The sequence below is a fragment of the Haemorhous mexicanus genome, chromosome 8 (genome assembly GCF_027477595.1).
Source record: "Haemorhous mexicanus isolate bHaeMex1 chromosome 8, bHaeMex1.pri, whole genome shotgun sequence".
In the NCBI taxonomy this organism is placed as follows: domain Eukaryota; kingdom Metazoa; phylum Chordata; class Aves; order Passeriformes; family Fringillidae; genus Haemorhous; species Haemorhous mexicanus.
The window spans coordinates 31,432,629-31,451,062 of record NC_082348.1 but is presented as its reverse complement, the minus strand read 5'-3'; the positions used below and the strand labels follow the sequence as shown (position 1 = coordinate 31,451,062).

Below are 18,434 nucleotides of genomic sequence, written 5' to 3'. Positions count from 1 at the left end.
ATAAAGGAAGAGGCAAGCCAGCTGCAGAGGTCAGTGAAAAGGAAATGGGCACTCTGTCATTTGCGTCACAGCACAGCAAATGAAAAACACTGTTTTAAGAATTAGCATCTATCAGTGCTACCCAAAAATCTATTTGAGGGTCACAAGAAAGACAGTCCAAAGCAGACGCACTACAATTACACCATGACTTAAATGTCTGTACATTTATAACAGAAACAAAACTCAATAGATTTCAAAAAATGTACATACTTCTCAATTTTGATAATGCACCTAGGCAGATGAACAAGAATCTGTGTGGATAGCTTCAAACCTGCTCCACTCTACAAGCAATTTACAAAGAAAGTTGCTTTGGTTTTAGTTGTACCGGATGCTGAATGGTCTGAAATTACAAATCCACGCAAATTTATTTTGAATCTAAGAACTGGGTCTGGCCATAAATTCAAGTGGATTTTTTTATTGCTGTATTAATGAGATTTCTTTTTAATGAACACACACAAAAAAGAAGTTTGTGTCAATGTGCTCACATTAGTCTTTTTCTCACAAGGCCTTACTCAGGTAACTCAAAGGAATGCTGAAAGATATAGTCCACACAGACATGAAAAAATAAAAGGGAAAAGCTACAGTTTAAAACACATTCGACATTGTATTATCAAATAAGGGGAGAAAAACAGATAAAGAAAGTATAAGAGAACAAAACCCTTAGACTAAGAAATCTTTGGGAAATAATAAAACTAAATGAGAATAAAAATGTCACCATGTGCTTGAGGAATGCATACTCAAAAGAAAAATTCCAAGGAAATTATTTCATTTTCAGATAAGCAGTTTTGCTTTCTTTTCTACTGATGCCTCTCCAGCTCCCACACGCAGTCCTAATTTAGTTGCCAGGGATTAATTTAGTTGTCCTCTTAATTTAGTTTGCATTATAACTACAACATAAAAGACTTCAGTTGAAGCTGGAATCAGACTTTGAAGATGAAAACAGAGCTGATTTGAACCTTTAGTGTGATCACAGAATTCCATTCAGCTCTGACCTGGCCTAGACAATCACACTAATCCCTGGCCTGCCCTGAAGCCTGCTGCTAATTCTTGTCGTTCCACAGTGGAAAATGTCCCTACCTGAGAGGTATCAATTAGCAGACATATACAATAGTACAGCTAGAGTAAACTAAAACAGATGTGCCATGAAAAAGATGGTTTGTGTATACTTGCAGTACTCAGTACTTGGCTCTGAAGAGTCCAAAGTTGATGTGATTAGTCTTCTGAAAGTGCAAAGAATTATTCCCAACAAGTTGGGAGATCAGGGAATTAGAAAAGGAAGGTCTGTGTAAGAGGTCAGCATCATTACAAGCCTGATGAACAGACACTGCTTAAAAAGGCACATTGCCAGCTACCCTCTGACCACAGAAAAATCTCTTTACTCCATGTTGTCAGCTGGGAGCTCTCACAATGAAGCTGCTTCTGATGACAGCCCCACTTTTTCCAGGAGCCAAAATAGGACACAATGTGCAATGCCAGGAAACCCCTAGCCTGGAGCCCTGTCTTGACTGCTGGCCTGCACAAGGTAGGCAAGGATAACAATACTAATGGTAAAAGTCTTGGCATCTGCAAAATGCTTCCAACACATGGGTTAAAAGCACCTGACTCTTCCTTGAGACCCAGCAGTGGCTTCAGGCCAGGTAATCCACCCTTCTCTCCACCATGTCCCTGTATTACACAGCCTACATTTCCACCACAGTGTGGCAAGCTGGTTTTACACTGACAACACTGTTAGTGCCAGCAGACAGCAAGAAATGGAAGGTAAGAGCTAACTACCCTAAAAGCTGCAGAGGACTGGGGCAGGGTCACTGTCCCCTGCAATGTCTGTTACCAGTTTGGATGGGTGCTCAGGCTGACTGAAAGGGATGGAGGGAAAGACAGTGAACTACAAATTCAAATTTTCCTAACCTGTATATTTTTATTTGTATATAGTGCATGGGTTTTAGGATAATATGTTATAATTCACCATAGCCCTATGTACATGCTGTTTAGAAATTAAAATGATGCACAAATATCCAATCTTTTACTGTACCAGAACAGAGATAAAGCAACACAAAATTATATTATAAATTTTGTTTTTGCAGACATAATAAAATTAATATTTTAAGCTCTATCATTTCTGAAGCAAGATCCACTGTGTCACACAGTTGGGAAAACACAAAGGCTTACATAAGCTGTTCCTCAAACAGCTGTTCCTCGGTGAGGGTGTGATATTTCTCGATCCTTAACAACACAAAGTCTGTGGTGTCTTGTTGCCCTCTAGCGACTTGATTTTGATGCCACTTGATTTTCCTGCTGTTCAGTTCTCAGAGCTGAGAGGCGTCTGCCTCCTGCCTTCAACAAACGGAGTCATAACTTAATACTCCTACTGGTGCTAGGAGATGGGACAGCACGGCTATTTCTGAATTCTCACAAGGATAAGAAACCCGAGATCAATCTGGCAGGAAAACCACCACCAGCACAGCTGGCTCAGCCCAGTGAGCCTAAAAGTGAGAGCTAAGTTGTGACAGTCACTGTCACCACAGCCACACAAAATCCTTGCTAGGTTCTAACAGAGGAACACAGAGAAAGAGAGGAACATAGCTTAATTTCCTTTCAGTTTGAGTTTTACAAATGGCTCTATTACTGGTTTATACTTGTTCCATTATAGTAGTCTCTGTAGTATTAAATATTTCAATGCTGACTAAAAACACGTGAATGGAAGTGAAAATGAAAGATCTTCCTTACTGAAAGCAAGATCAGAATCCAGAAGCTATCACTTGAAGAGCTGTCTCTCTGATGCACCCCTCGCTCCACTCTTATTGTTTCTTTCCTGTAACTTTCTGATCCTATTTAAAAACCATGGCTATCTCAAGGATTTTCTAGAGACTGAAACTGAAATGAACATAGAAGGTGACTATTTTTCCTGAAGGCAGAACATTGAGATCATTGAGATAGTACAATGAGTACAAACATTCAGGCTTTGTTTCTATCCTCACTCCAAACTAGTAATAACTAAGTAATACATACCATTACTAATGGAAATGTAGTATTTAAACATCTTTAAAATATATTTTAGACATCTAAATATTAAACATCTTTGAAAGGGAGTATCTTCAACACAACATCCAAATTTATTTTTGCTAGGGTTTTTTCTTGGGGTTTTGTGTTTTGAAAGTCAAATCTTTAACAGGGCTATCAAAGGGAAGTCAGGTAAGTGGACTATCCTAATATGCTTTTTTTCTTCAGGGGTGAGAAGAGGAAAGGAACTGAGTGATGGATGAGAGGAAAGTGATCAACTTCTTACTAGCTGAAAATCAACTTCGGATCAACTTCTTACTAGTTGAAAATCTTCCCAAGCTGAGCTATCCAGCCTGTTTGAGCAGCAGCAAGGAAAACATTCAGCATCTGCCTTTCTGATTTCTAAGCCCAGCTGTCTCATGGTAAGCAATTGGTTCTCTTGAAATTTAACTTCTGCTTTGCCCAGCAGAAGTGCAGAGGTTCTGCAGTCAACTGGTGCTGTTGTTGTTTTTCCTGAAAGAAGTTGAGCTTTCAAAAAGTTTTGCCTCCAAGTCCAGGACTTTTAAAAAAAAGTTGGTTTTTTTTTTAGGCAGAACACTGTCATCTTGTACCCTACAGAAACCCAGTACTAGCATACCACCAAAATATAACATTCCCTGTGTTGATACCAGATGAAGCAGGGGTTAAATACCCAGCATATTTAATAATCTGAGTATTGTTTAAAATGAGCAGGGAGAAGCAATATAATCCTAAGGATTAAATTTCTCTTATTTTCCTGGATCACAATCAAACTACAGCCTCTTGCCAGAGGACAGATGTGAGAAACTTTCCCATTTCTTGGTTCCATCTGGGCAGTTATAATTCTTGTAATTCTTTTAATCCATTTTTCTGTGCATTTATCTTCGCTTATGACCTTATATAACTCATATACGTTTTTTTTAACTCACCAGTTTCTTAAGAGTAAAACATAGAGCATGCTTGGAGCAGCTTGGAGCATGCTTTGAAGTTGAAATCCTAAAAAATTAGTTCCCATTACTACCTTTTTTAAAAGCCCAGAGATAAGCTACTTCTGTACTTCAATACAGAAATCAAAGTACAGCAGATATCATGTGACATTTGGAATAATGTGGAGATTTCAAGACTCATATCCAATAAAAAAAAATTGGATAACTAAGGAAGCAAGGGGTCAGGTCAGAATCAAACACCACTCATTTTTAAAGCCAGCAGCTATGAAGTGTGAATTTCATTAAATCTCACAATATCTTCAACCAAAACAGAGAAAGGGATGTCTTATGTAAAAGGACAGTAAGCATTTTATTACCTTCCCTACAAAAGGCAGATTTCTTATTTCTTTTTGGTATTTTTATTTCATTAATTCAAAAAATTGAAAGAACTTTCCATCATACAGGTGCATTTAGATCTAAGGTAGATCATATCTGCAGCAAAATAGAGTAGAAGTATTACTTACTGAATTCTGTTTTGTTAAATAATAAAAAAGGGGATGTGTGTAGGCTCATGGAACAAATTGCCTCTGGACAAAGCACTTGTTTTAAAATAATATATTCCTACTGTAAAAAAAAAAGGGCAAGGAGACCTGCTCCTTTTGGATGCCTTTATTAAGTGATCATCTCTGGGGGGGGGCCGAGGGGTCGCGCACACCACCACTGCTCCCTTTGGTGACGCAGAGGAGGAGAGAGAGAGACAGTTTTGCTTTGCAGCAGAACTGGGGCTTCCGTCCTCACGGGCGTGCCTAGGAAGACAACTCTGGCTCGCTGTCTAGGGTCCTCATTCTGGTCCAGCTCCAGCAAAGTCACGGTGACACCCAAAAACTTGCTGGCAGAGTAGGAGAACCCTCCGCCGACATGGCTCATAGCTTGGCTTGTTGAATTCCTCCTTGGTTTTACGGCCCTTTGGTTTGAGTTCTTAGAATGTCTCTTCATTTGCATATTTCCCAGGAATGTTATCGGGCGCCATCTTAGGGAGCAGGGGAAGCACTGCCCAACTAGGGGCAACAAAGACATCAGTAAGGCAGGGGATTAAAAGTTTAACATGCAACAACTATTAACATTCTTAACTGTTCAACGCTTCTAATTGCATCAACCTACGAACGTATTCTTAACAGTTACAGTTTCAACTCAACATTTAACACCTCTGAACTTGTTCATAACACTACTTGGCTCAGCAAATGCCTATTTCTGAAACAGATATAGATTAATTCAATAAATCATTTTTCTTGATAACCTCTTTATCATCCACTTCATTCTCCTGTGGCATTTCTAATTATCCTCTTAATGAGCCCAGTGTTGCACTAAAGATCTTAGCGAACAAGCATCTCTTTCCATCCATATCCTTTAGTGCTCATTCCAAATGCAGCCTGAGCCCAGGACTGGCTGCCTCAGTCACTGGATGTCACTGTTGCAGCACTGAGAGCTTTGGTGCTCTATGTGGAAAGAGCCAGAAGTACACTTGTATTTATTCCTTCATTATTATTACTATTGGTTTGCATTCCTGATCAGGCTGCAGTCAGTGTGAGTCCTCAAAAGTTAAATATTTATAAGTATTCGGGCCTGAGGATAATTTCTGCTTTCAGGGGAAAATATTCCATTAAACTTTTAAAACTCTTTCCTTTTTGTGTGCCCATTTTTATTTCCACTGCTCTGATAAGAGATTTATTTCTGCATATCTTTTTATGTATGCACAGTAATTTCTGCCATTACTTATATGCATACACACACCATACCAGAATAATATACTTATTTATGAATATATATGCACATATGAAATTTATAAATTATTTCCTGAATCATTTAAAAATAGTTTCTGGTAGGTTCACGAAAGCTGTAAATTTAAATGACTGACTATTGCAATATCTAGAATACCTATCCCTTGCTTTAACAAAACTGAGAGAAGGCTAAATTGTGCAAGAAACACAACTCTACATGCTCAGAATGTTGAAAATTGACTAATTTAAGCTTACATATAAGCAGCTTACATTCTGAGAGACTCCTTATATGGGTTTTTCCAACCCCCCTTGAAATGTATCATAGCAGCACCAAAATCATCAATTAGAAGTATACTCTGACAGTATTATTTAGCTGTTTCTAACGCTTGGTTAAATGAAATAAATTGAAATTAAACAGAGTGTGCTTTTAGCTAGAAAACCACAAAACAAGCAGAACTTCCCATTCATTGGACTTTCTACTGATTTCCCAGAAAACTGTGAGCATATCTGTATTTTCTTTATCTTGGCATAGGATGAATAGAAGTGAAAGTTATTTTCTTTACAGAAGATGTGACTGGGAGGCACTAGTCACAGTTGCTCCTCCAGACTGCACCCAGGCCACCTTGTGTGTCATTTTGGGTTTTGCACTGTGCCAGTTTCCCCCAGGCTGAGCCTTTCTCTGTTTTGTGGCTGGTGAATAAATCAGGTGCAGGAGATGCACAAGCTGTGCCATAAGGAGCAGCAGCAGGGGTCCCACAGAACACTCTCAGCAAAGTATTTTAAGGGTTTGATTAGGTGAAGGAGATGGCAGCTGAGGACACCACCATGTGCTGCCAGCTCTGGGGAGCCTGAGCAGCCCGTGAGAGGTATTTCCTGGCAGACAGATCTGGACCCAACCCCAGCTGCCAAAGGGCCAGACCTGCTGCCGTCTGCTCCCCCCAGCCCACCATGGGTACCCTGGTGCCTCCCAGCACCCCTGCCCCACTTGTCATTTCTGCTCCATCACCTCCTGCCTGCTCATACTCCAGACACAGGAAGGAAACCCAGGCACACAAGCAGGAAACCTGTTTTCCAATCTGCTAAAATCCAAAATAAAGCATTACCAACAATTACTGTGATAAAGACCTGCACTTCCTCAGGCTGGCTGCTGCCTCCCCAGATCACTGACTTGCAGTCTTCCATTTGGAGAGGAAAAGGCTTCTCTAGGAATCAGAGACAGCAAAGTCCTTTGGAAAACACCAACCAAACTTTGCCTCTTACCAGTTGCTATTCAGTATCTAAGACAGCATCTCTAAGCAAAACAAACATTTCAAGTGTTCTCAGAAGAAGTCATTAGACAGCTAAACCCAGCCACTTGTCCTGTGAGAGTTACTGCAGTGCACATGCTCACGAGGGAACAGGGGACAGATATTTACACAGTGCTTACTGTTGGTTTACTGTTGGTTTTCTTAGTTTTTATAGAGATGGGGCAACTGAGAGGTGTTTTAAAAGATTTTATTCCATTATCAATCTTGATGAAGAGTGAGACACGAGAGATGTTAAACTCAATGCCATTCTATAAGAAGCTAACTTATTTCTTGGTTAAAATATTTTATAAATGTTTTTTAGCCTGTTAACTTTTGCCACACAATGCTGCTATTAGCAAATAATAGCATATATAATTTACTTCCTAAATCAACACACCTTATGTCAATATTTACACACAAATATTCAAACTGCTTAAACTTTCTATCAAGTCCTAAAAATTCTTTACAAATCCATTTCTCACAGCTTACAACTCTCAGAACAATTGCCTGCTCTTTACCAAGTTCCTACCCTCCTACCCTCCAAGAAACTGGAAACAATTTTAGTTTCACAGATGACAGAGCACTAATCCATCTTCAGCAAAGCTTACATTGCCTAGCAATGAGAAAAAGATTTTTATTCTTTTAGTATTTAATGTTACTATTCTGGTAATAGAAAATAAGTAATAAATAATGAGATTAGACACGTGGAAGAAGACTAAACACCAGACTGCACTTCAAAGAAGGGAGAAGTACTGGATTACAAATGAATGAAAAGAAACCAGCCTTATTTAAAGTTCAAAACTAATCAATTATGAGAAGACTGTGCCAAACATGGAATACTTTATACACTGTGGTACTGAAACTCATGACATGATAAAAGTTGTGTGTCACAGGTCCTGTCAGACTGCTCCAGGTGGGAAAGCCCTTTCCAACTCATTAGGCAAGAGCCACCTTAGATGACTGACATCCATCAAATTAGTTAGTGGTAAAATAATTTCCTCCTTTCTTCAGAAGCAAAATTACTGCAAGGAAGATGCTGGATTCAAAACATCTCTTCCATGCAACTGTTTCATGGCAAACACACCAAACAACAACAAACCAAAACAGATCCTTGGCAAGATTGCCTCTCCCAGGAGACAGAAAATGGAACATAATGCCTTTCACAGGAGTTTTCCATTTTGGCTTGATGGTTTCAAAACAAAGAGTAAACATCCGGAATGGTGAGCAGCCAAAGTCTCTCAAGTGTGTGCCTAACTCTAAACATAACCCTGGAATAAGGCAGTGCTTTTGAAAGGAGAAGAACACAACAGGTTGCTGCAGAGAAATTTCCTGATGCGGCATTCTTGCCTCATGCAGCAAGTTCAGACATGTTGCTCTGCTCAGTAACTGGATTAATGAAGCAATTTAAACTGTATCCACAGCAGTGCTCTAACAGAAGTGAGCAAATGATGGCTCTCATGCTGGGTTTCTCAGTACTACCAGAGGATAAGTCAGAAAAGACTCTGAGAGGTCTGTGGAGGACTGAGAACAATGCAATGGTCCTGCTTTGCTCACAAGAAAGAAAGCCAGGATTTGAAGGTGTTTCCTGGGTGCTAAGTACATCCTTAGTAACGCAGAGTTTAACAGGACTGTTCAGAATGCTTAAAACAGCTGTATTCACAACACATGGAAAACTGTGTGGCTCCTGTGGGAAAATCCAAACAGTTATAGTAAAATCCTAGTTTGCTGAGTGGCAAATTTTTAACTGGCAAGAATCCCTCACTGCAATATTCTCATCACCTTCTGAATTACCCTGTTTTAATAAGAAAACAGGCAGTGAAGGAGGATTTTTCATAAAGCTTGTGTGCTGTTGGTAAAAGAAGATTAAGAATTACTCAATATTTTTCTTTGATCCTCTGCAATCTATTTCTAGCACTATACAAATCTCCACTAGATTCTGGCAGAAGCCTGTCAGCCTATTTAATTTCTTTGCAGCGTGAGAGATAGTTGGGGGGATATGTTTTGCTTGCTCATACCACAGGGTAAGAAAATTTGCCCAGAGCTAAGACACTGTAATACACACACCCTGCTCTAGTTCATGGATAACTCTTCTAATAAACACATATAAATTTTTTGACAGAGTAACCCTCTGTCCTGGTTCAGGGCAAATTTGGGAAAGAACCCCCAAAGGGCCCCCTAGGAAATCAGATTCTACCACCCCTCCCCCAACCGGTCCAGGAGAAAATACCTCCTTGGAGAAAAGTGGAAAAAAACTGTTTATTAAACAAGAAAACCTAAACAATATTAAACAGTAAAACCCCTTGCTGCTCCAAAGGAGATGACAAACCCAGAAAGTCCCCTCCCCTGATTCCAGTTCAGCTCACTCAGTCCCTTATCAGTCCCTCCGGCGCTGGAAATGCCGTGGCCCAGACCCAGCCCGGCCCACCGAGGCGAGCTGCTGGTGCTCTTATGGTTGTTCAGTCCAGAGCAGGTGTGAACAGGTCCAAAGAAAGGGAAATAAAAGGAAAAAAAAGCACACTCCAGGGCACTTATTTGCCTCAGATAGCTAAACTAACTAAAAGCAAAAAAAAAAAAAAAAAAAAGAGAGCCCTGTTCCGCCATCTGTTCATCCGCAGACAACGCAGTCCAGGAGCAGGAATGTGTAGGAGTGAGTTTAGTGTCTGAAAACAAACTGCGCGCCTCCTCTCCCCCCCTCAATCCTTGAAGCAAGTCTTAAAGGTGCAAAACTTACTATTCAGCATAAACGGAATGAGACGATTGGGGATAAAAGCATCATATAGTCAACCTAGGACATTCCACCCCTTATCCCCATATCGTCAGCTTACTACTAAAACTAATATATATTCTAACTCTATAAACACATACATCAGACATTCAATATAGAGCTATACACAGACAATGGTAGTAACATTTAGCAAACAGTGATATTTACACGTAGGTCTCACCCAACAATGAGATCTCCCTGAGGTACACATCATGTTCTTCCATCTCTTTGCATTATCCACCATGTGGAACCTGGTCCCTGAGAAAAGACAACCCCACGAATGGGTTTGTCTGTACTTGAGGCAGAATTGATCCAAACTGTCTTCCCTAATAAACCTCTGACATGTACCACTGGGACTTTGTCTCCATCTACTCTATGCAAAGGCTCAGACTGGGCAGGGCCCACTCGGTTAGTAGAGCCTCGGGTGTTAACTAGTCAGGTGGCTTTTGCCAGATGCTGCTCCCAGTTTTTGAAAGATCCCCCACCTAACATTTTCAAAGTGGTTTTCAACAGTCCATTGTACCTCTCCACTTTCCCTGCAGCCAGTGCATGGTAGGGGATATGGTACACCCACTCAATGCCATGTTCCCTAGACCAGGTGTTGATAAGGCTGTTCTTGAAATGAGTCCCATTGTCTGACTCAATCCTCTCAGGGGTTCCATGTCTCCACAGCACTTGCTTTTCAAGGCTCAGGATGGTGTTCCGGGCAGTAGCGTGAGACACAGGGTAGGTTTCCAGCCATCCCGTGGTGGCTTCTACCACGGTCAGCACGTAGTGCTTGCCTTGGCGTGTTTGGGGCAGTGTGATGTAGTCGATCTGCCAGGCCTCCCCATACTTGTACTTGGACCACCTCCCACCATACCACAGGGGCTTCACTCGCTTGGCTTGCTTGATGGCAGCACACGTCTCACAGTCATGGATAACCTGAGAAATACTGTCCATGGTTAGATCCACCCCTCGCTCTCGTGCCCACTTATAGGTGGCATCTCTACCCTGATGACCTGAGGCATCATGGGCCCACCGAGCTAGGAATAACTCTCCCTTCTGTTCCCAATCTAGGTCTATCTTGGCACCTCTATCTTTGCAGCCCGGTCTACCTGCTCATTGTGTTGGTGCTCCTCATTAGCTCTGCTCTTGGGGACATGGGCATCTACATGGCGGACCTTCACAGGTAGCTTCCCTACCCTGGTAGCGATGTCTTTCCACTCATCAGCAGCCCAAATCGGTTTTCCTCTACGTTGCCAGTTAGCTTCTTTCCACCTCTCCAGCCATCCCCACAGAGCATTGGCTACCATCCATGAATCAGTGTAAAGGTAGAGGCTTGGCCACTTCTCTCTCTCAGCAATGTCCAGGGCCAGCTGAACGGCCTTGAACTCTGCAAGTTGGCTTGATCCACCTTCTCCTTCGGTAGCTTGAGCGACCTGTCGTGTGGGGCTCCATACAGCTGCTTTCCACTTTCGTTTCATTCCCACAATGCAACAAGAACCGTCAGTGAAAAGAGCGTAGCGCATTTCTTCCGCTGGCAGTTCATTGTATGGTGGAGCTTCTTCAGCACGTGTCACTTCTTCTTCCTCTTCATCAGCAAGACCAAAGTTTTCACCTTCCAGCCAGTTTGTAATTATTTCCAGAATCCCAGGGCAATTCAGTTTTCCAATACAGGCGCGCTGTGTGACCAGAGCGATCCATTTGCTCCATGTGGCACTGGTGGCATGGTGCGTAGAGGGAACCTTTGCTTTGAACATCCACCCCAGTACTGGTAGTCGGGGTGCCAGGAGGAGTTGTGCTTCAGTGCCTATTACCTCTGAGGCAGCTTGGACTCCTTCATAGGCTGCTAAAATTTCCTTCTCTGTTGGGGTATAGTTGGCTTCAGACCCTCTGTAGCTTCAACTCCAAAATCCAAGTGGTCGGCCTCGAGTCTCCCCAGGCACCTTTTGCCAAAGGCTCCAGGACAAGCCATGGTTCCCGGCTGCAGAGTAGAGCACATTCCTCACCTCTGGTCCTGTCCTGACTTGGCCAAGGGCAACTGCATGAGCGATCTCCTGCTTGATCTGGGTGAAGGCTTGTTGCTGCTCAGGGCCCCAGTGGAACTTGTTCTTCTTACGGGTGACCGGGTAGAGAGGGCTCACAATCTGACTGTACTCAGGAATGTGCATTCTCCAAAAGCCTATGGTACCTAGGAAAGCTTGTGTTTCCTTCTTGCTGGATGGTGGAGACATTGCTGTGATCTTGTTGATGACATCAGTGGGAATCTGACACCGTCCATCTTGCCACTTCACTCCCAGAAACTGGATCTCTTGAGCAGGTCCCTTGACTTTGCTCTTTTTGATGGCGAAGCCGGCTTTCAGGAGAATCTGGGTAATTTCCTTTCCTTTCTCAAACACTTCTGCTGCCGTCTTCCCCCATACAATGATGTCATCAATGTATTGCAGATGTTCTGGAGCCTCACCCTTTTCTAGTACACTCTGGATCAGTCCATGGCAGATAGTGGGGCTGTGCTTCCACCCCTGGGGCAATCGGTTCCAGGTATACTGCACTCCCCTCCAGGTGAAAGCAAACTGAGGCCTGCATTCTGCTGCCAGGGGAATGGAGAAAAATACATTGGCAATGTCAATGGTGGCATACCACTTCGCTGCCTTGTACTCTAGCTCATACTGGAGTTCCAGCATGTCCGGCACAGCAGCGCTCAGTGGTGGAGTCACTTCATTCAATGCACGGTAGTCTACAGTCAATCTCCATTCTCCCTCAGATTTACGCACAGGCCAGATGGGGCTGTTGAAGGGTGAGTGGGTCTTGCTGACCACCCCTTGGCTCTCCAGCTCACGGATCATTTTGTGAATGGGGATCACGGCGTCTCGATTCGTCCGATACTGCCGGCGGTGCACTATCGAGGTGGCAATTGGCACCTGTTGCTCTTCCACCTTCAGAAGTCCTACTGCAGATGGGTCTTCTGACAGTCCAGGCAAGGTGTTCAATTGCTTGACGCCCTCTGCCTCTACAACAGCTATTCCAAATGCCCATCTGAATCCCTTTGGGTCCTTGAAATACCCACTTCGGAGGAAGTCTATGCCTAGAATGCATGGGGTCTCTGGGCCAGTCACAATAGGGTGTTTCTTCCACTCATTTCCAGTCAGGCTCACCTCAGCTTCCACCAAAGTGAAATCCTGGGATCCCCCTGTCACACCGGCAATAGAAACAGACTCTGCCCCCACATGTCTCGATGGGATTAATGTACATTGTGCACCAGTATCGACCAAAGCTTCGTATCTTGTGGTTCAGATGTGCCAGGCCAATGAATCCACACAGTCCAAAAAACACGGTTTGCCCTAGCCTCTACCTGGCTAGAGGCAGGGCCCCTCTAAGCCTGGTTATCCTTTTTTCCCTGGACATATGTCTTGGAGGTTCCTTCAAGGGCATCACAAATATTGTCATTATCATCATATATGACAGTTCGGTTACTGGCTACTGGAGCTGCTTCCCTTTTGGAACTTCCTCTCTGAGTCTTCAGTTCATGCACCCGTTGTACCAGAGCAGCAGTAGGTTTTCCATCCCATCTCCTCATGTTTTCTCCACAATCATGCAGGAAGAACCACAGCTCAGCTCGTGGGGTGTACCTTCTCTCTCCATCTGGGGAGCGTCTGCGTTGGGCACCAGAACCTCTGATCTGTACTGCTGAGATTTGGAGAAGGTCTTCCTTAATCTCCTCTCTGAGCTTCTTGTGATTCTCCTCTATCTTATCCTCTAACTTCTGCAGACGTGTTTCCACTGCTGCGATTCTGGCATGTGTCAGGCCATGCACAGCGTCTGCATATGCTCGGAGTTTCTTTGCCATATCCAGCATGGTCTCCTCACCGTCATCCCGCTTCATTATTGCTAGAGCAGAAGCATATTCATGTGGCCCGAGTCGTACAAGTTTTCTCCACATTAGAGATGTGCATGGTACCAAGTCTGGATTTATAGTGTTTACATCATCCGAGAAGACAATCTCTGCCACGGCCATTTCCCTCAAGCGTTGGATCCCTTGCTCTATGGTCTTCCACTGTGTTTGCTGCATATAGAGATCGTCTGCACACACGTATCTTTGTGCAACACTTCCCAGGACCCATGCCCAGAGGCTGTGAGGGTTAGCCCCCCTCATCATTCCTTGGTCAATGACAGGATCATGTGACAGGGATCCCAAATGCCTGGCTTCACTACCATCCAAAACTGCAGCCTCACCTGCAGCATCCCAGAGACGGACTAACCAACTAATTATGGATTCATCAGGCCGCCGGGTATAATCCTTCCTTAGGCCACGAAGGTCCTTCAGGGAATAGGACTCAGTATTGGCTTCTGAGGCTGTATCAGTTTCATTAACTTTGGGCTTTTTATCAGTAGTTGGTGGTGAGGGTCCTTCCCCTGGATCATCATCGTCAGTCACTGGCCGATTGGTTTTGCTCATGTGCTTCTTTCCTGCAGCAACTGCCAGTGGCTTAGGCTTACTGTCTAGTTCAGCTCCAGCCTGAGCAGCTGGAGTGTTGTCTGCAGCCTGAGTGACTGGGGCAGCTGCTGCTTTATCTCCCTGCCTGCCTGCCTCTGTCTGCTGCCCTTTAGTATCTAGCAGGGTGCGATAAGCGTAGGCCAGGGCCCAGCTTATTGCAATGAGACTTATTTCCTTAGAGTCACTATGGCATTTCTCTTTCAGGTATTTTCCCACCTCAGCTGGGTTCTGAATTTGTTCACATGGAAAATCCCAGTCTACAGGATCAGAAAATTCCTTCAGGGTTTGGCCCATATTTTCCCATTCTCCACACCACTCATCATTTTTTATGCCTGAGTCTACTTCTGGGTCAGGGGTCTTGTCAGCTCCTCTGGACATCTCAGCCCTCATTCTAGAGAAGCTGCAGACCATATAGAGGAAGCTTAGCACATTAAATGCCAGAAACATGGTCTCCTTACCATTCAGGGGAAACTGAACATTCTCAAAAAGTGACATAACAGATTCAGAGGAGAAGAAGGAAAGGAAAGGCTGGAAAGTCTCATTCCCTGCTCCTCCTCTAACAAACTGGGTGCAATTACTAATAAATTCCCAAAACATACTGCCGGAACTAGGACGCGGGGTAGGACGAAGAAACCATAAACCATACATATTGTAAGCAGACTCCAGTAACCTTGTAAATGCCCTATAAATCATTATCACCAAGGCCAGCAAAATAGCTATACCAATCCGTGCCCCTGTACTGTGAAAATTACATCTTAGGGACAATAATCCTAGTGACCAGAAAGGTATTGAAACCTCAAAAAGGCTTATAGACCAGAACGACATGAAGGCCTCCACCCCAAGAGACATTACGAAATCAAGCAACATGGCTACTGACTGCTTTAACTCACTACAGAGCAAGCACAACCAACATGCAATCAATAATGCTTTTTTCCACTTTCTCGAGCCACGCGTTGGGCACCAATTGATGTGTTTGTCCTGGTTCAGGGCAAATTTGGGAAAGAACCCCCAAAGGGCCCCCTAGGAATTCAGATTCTACCACCCCTCCCCCAACCGGTCCAGGAGAAAATACCTCCTTGGAGAAAAGTGGAAAAAAACTGTTTATTAAACAAGAAAACCTAAACAATATTAAACAGTAAAACCCCTTGCTGCTCCAAAGGAGATGACAAACCCAGAAAGTCCCCTCCCCTGATTCCAGTTCAGCTCACTCAGTCCCTTATCAGTCCCTCCGGCGCTGGAAATGCCGTGGCCCAGACCCAGCCCGGCCCACCGAGGCGAGCTGCTGGTGCTCTTATGGTTGTTCAGTCCAGAGCAGGTGTGAACAGGTCCAAAGAAAGGGAAATAAAAGGAAAAAAAAGCACACTCCAGGGCACTTATTTGCCTCAGATAGCTAAACTAACTAAAAGCAAAAAAAAAAAAAAAAAAAGAGAGCCCTGTTCCGCCATCTGTTCATCCGCAGACAACGCAGTCCAGGAGCAGGAATGTGTAGGAGTGAGTTCAGTGTCTGAAAACAAACTGCGCGCCTCCTCTCCCCCCCTCAATCCTTGAAGCAAGTCTTAAAGGTGCAAAACTTACTATTCAGCATAAACGGAATGAGATGATTGGGGATAAAAGCATCATATAGTCAACCTAGGACACCCTCACAAAAACAAGTTGCAATTGCTGGCACTTAGGTTTCAAAGAAGCTTTTAATACAAGCTCTTGCAGTAAATCAAACACAGAAACAGTTTCTTCTCAATAGCTAAATACAAGCTGAACACAGACTTTTTACAATCAGAGTGCTGTGTTGGAACATATTCAAGTAAAGATGTTTAAATATTCTCCCCAACAGATTTCATTCCTCCAATTCTATTTTAAAAATTTGTTGCTTGTTGGAGAAATAGCTGCTATATAGATACAAGGTACCTGTTCATGGGGGCTTTTCATCCTATCAAGATATTCACATATAATTTGACCAAATTATTTTTTTCCTTTAAATGCTTTGTAATAATAATAACAACAACAAAAGTAATAAATGGAAGCAGTACATTACTTTAATGCTAGATGCAAAGAAAGCATGTAACTGATAGATGGATTTAAATATTTCCAATTTTAAGTAATTTGAGGGAAAGTTACAATGGATAGGTCCATCCTTCCCCTGGCACCCTGCAGTTCTGGAATACACTGGCATAGATTCCAGCCAGGAATGAAAACTAAGACAAGAACTACATATGCAGAAAGACGGATTGTGATTACCAGCTTCCTTTAAAAAGGCTCTGTAAATTCAGTTGTTCTTTCCAGTTTTATTTTACAATGAGCTATAACAGCACACAGAGTATTTTCTACTTGGTCAGGACAGAGGATGCCAAGTTTTGAGTGGAAATAATTTCACAAGTGTGACAAATGGCAAGCGTCTCTCTTATTTTTGTTTCCTTACTACTGAACTGACAAAAATAGAAGTATAGAAGCTCTGTAAGCAAAAGAGGCTTGAACAGATTACAGACCCAGACTAGGGTTGGAATTGTTCATACACAGAAATGCAAGAAGAAAATAAAGTTTTTCAGAACTTGTTCCACAGAATATGAAGTAATACATATACAGGCAAAAGAATTTTTAAATTTCAGGATGTTTCTTTGTTTCTATTACTGTAGTACAGGGAACAGAGGATAGGGTCAAAAATAACAAGAAAGCAAAGCTGAGTGTCTTTCAGAGTTATCAGTTGCTTATGAGAAAAAAAATTTAAATTATTCACAAGAACATATACTATTATAATTAACCATTTTCAACACAGACATCTTGGAATTTACTATATATTTTCTTTCTTACACAATGACCATTGATTAAATTAGCGCTATCAATCAGGACACAAATTTGGGCTTTTTTGGTTGGGTTTGTATGCTTTGGTTTGCTTTTTTTCATATGACATCAACATTTTAGAAATAAATCATGAACACAGGCATTTTCACTGTTTTGTTCCATTTAAAACAGAAAGATCTTACGGGTTTTTGAACTTTGCTTTTTGGATACAAACTGTAAGCAGGTGGACAGGCCACTTGGAAAGCAGAAGGAAAAGAAAAGAACAGAAAGAAATTTTAATTGCTCCAAACAAGAGACACTTATTTAAAGATGAATCCCTTTGGTGGCTTTATAAGTATTTCTGGGGAGGAAAAAAAAAATTCATGCTAAAATAGGTCTTCCGTCAGTAAAGAGAATTTTTTCTGAAACTGAAGTGCTTTTTGCAAAACATAGTTGATTCACATCATTGAAAGAAGGTCCCTTGATTTTTAAAGAGAATATTCATTTTTCTGACCAAAATATCATTTCCCATCCATGCTTTTCTCACAAGAGACAGCAGAAAACTTTTAACCCAAATAGCTGCGTGAATAATGAGCTACCCATTCTTTCTTCTTATGAAATTAAGGAGTGCTGATTAATCAATTAATGATCTATTGTCAAGACCTGGCATGGCTCTAAGGCCTGTCAAGGCTCAGGTGCTTAAAACACTAAACATGAAAAGAGTTTCTCGGTGACTTGTTACTGCTCTTTAGTGAAAAGGATTAAACTTAACAATATTCCATTTGATTACTTGCTACTGATTTCCCAGGATCATTTGTGACTTAGGTGTCATTTTTACTGCTATTAAAGAGGGAAGACGGCATTTCTTCCTTCCCTGTGTCCAACTCCTCCTTGTGCCTGTGAAATGCAAGAAAGTTTCTTCGGCTCTGCAATAACCACCAGGGCTGGCTAAAAACCAAGCCTGGAGCTCTCCCCCAGCTCCCAGATGGACCTTTATGTTTTATGCCAATGCCTGGGATGTGCCTGCAAAGATCCCATTGACTTTTTATTTCAAAACCACCTTGAAAGCAGACAGCTTGCTCAGTGTAGCATTATCAGCCCCAATACAACTTACACATCTGAGGTTAAACAGTACAATATGTTTCTGGATGAAAATAGGATTTGTGATTTTTTTACCCATTGTATGATATGTGAAGATAGTTTTGTTCACATGCTTGGATTTTCTAAAATATAAGGATACAAACAAAAAAACAAACTCACAAAAACACCCCTCAACAAATAAAAACCCCAAAACACCAACTGCCAACTCTTTTTCCCACTTATAGGTGACACAGAAAATATTCTCTGTATGTGGTACCAGGCAGTGCCTGTGGG

The 18,434-nt window shown here is 42.4% G+C and overlaps 1 protein-coding gene across 5 annotated transcripts in view; it reads right to left on the bottom strand.

Annotated features, from left to right (window-relative positions):
• TFPI (tissue factor pathway inhibitor) overlaps positions 1-18,434 on the bottom strand; it is a 140,998-nt gene that overhangs the window by 35,070 nt on the left and 87,494 nt on the right. The window lies entirely within an intron of this gene.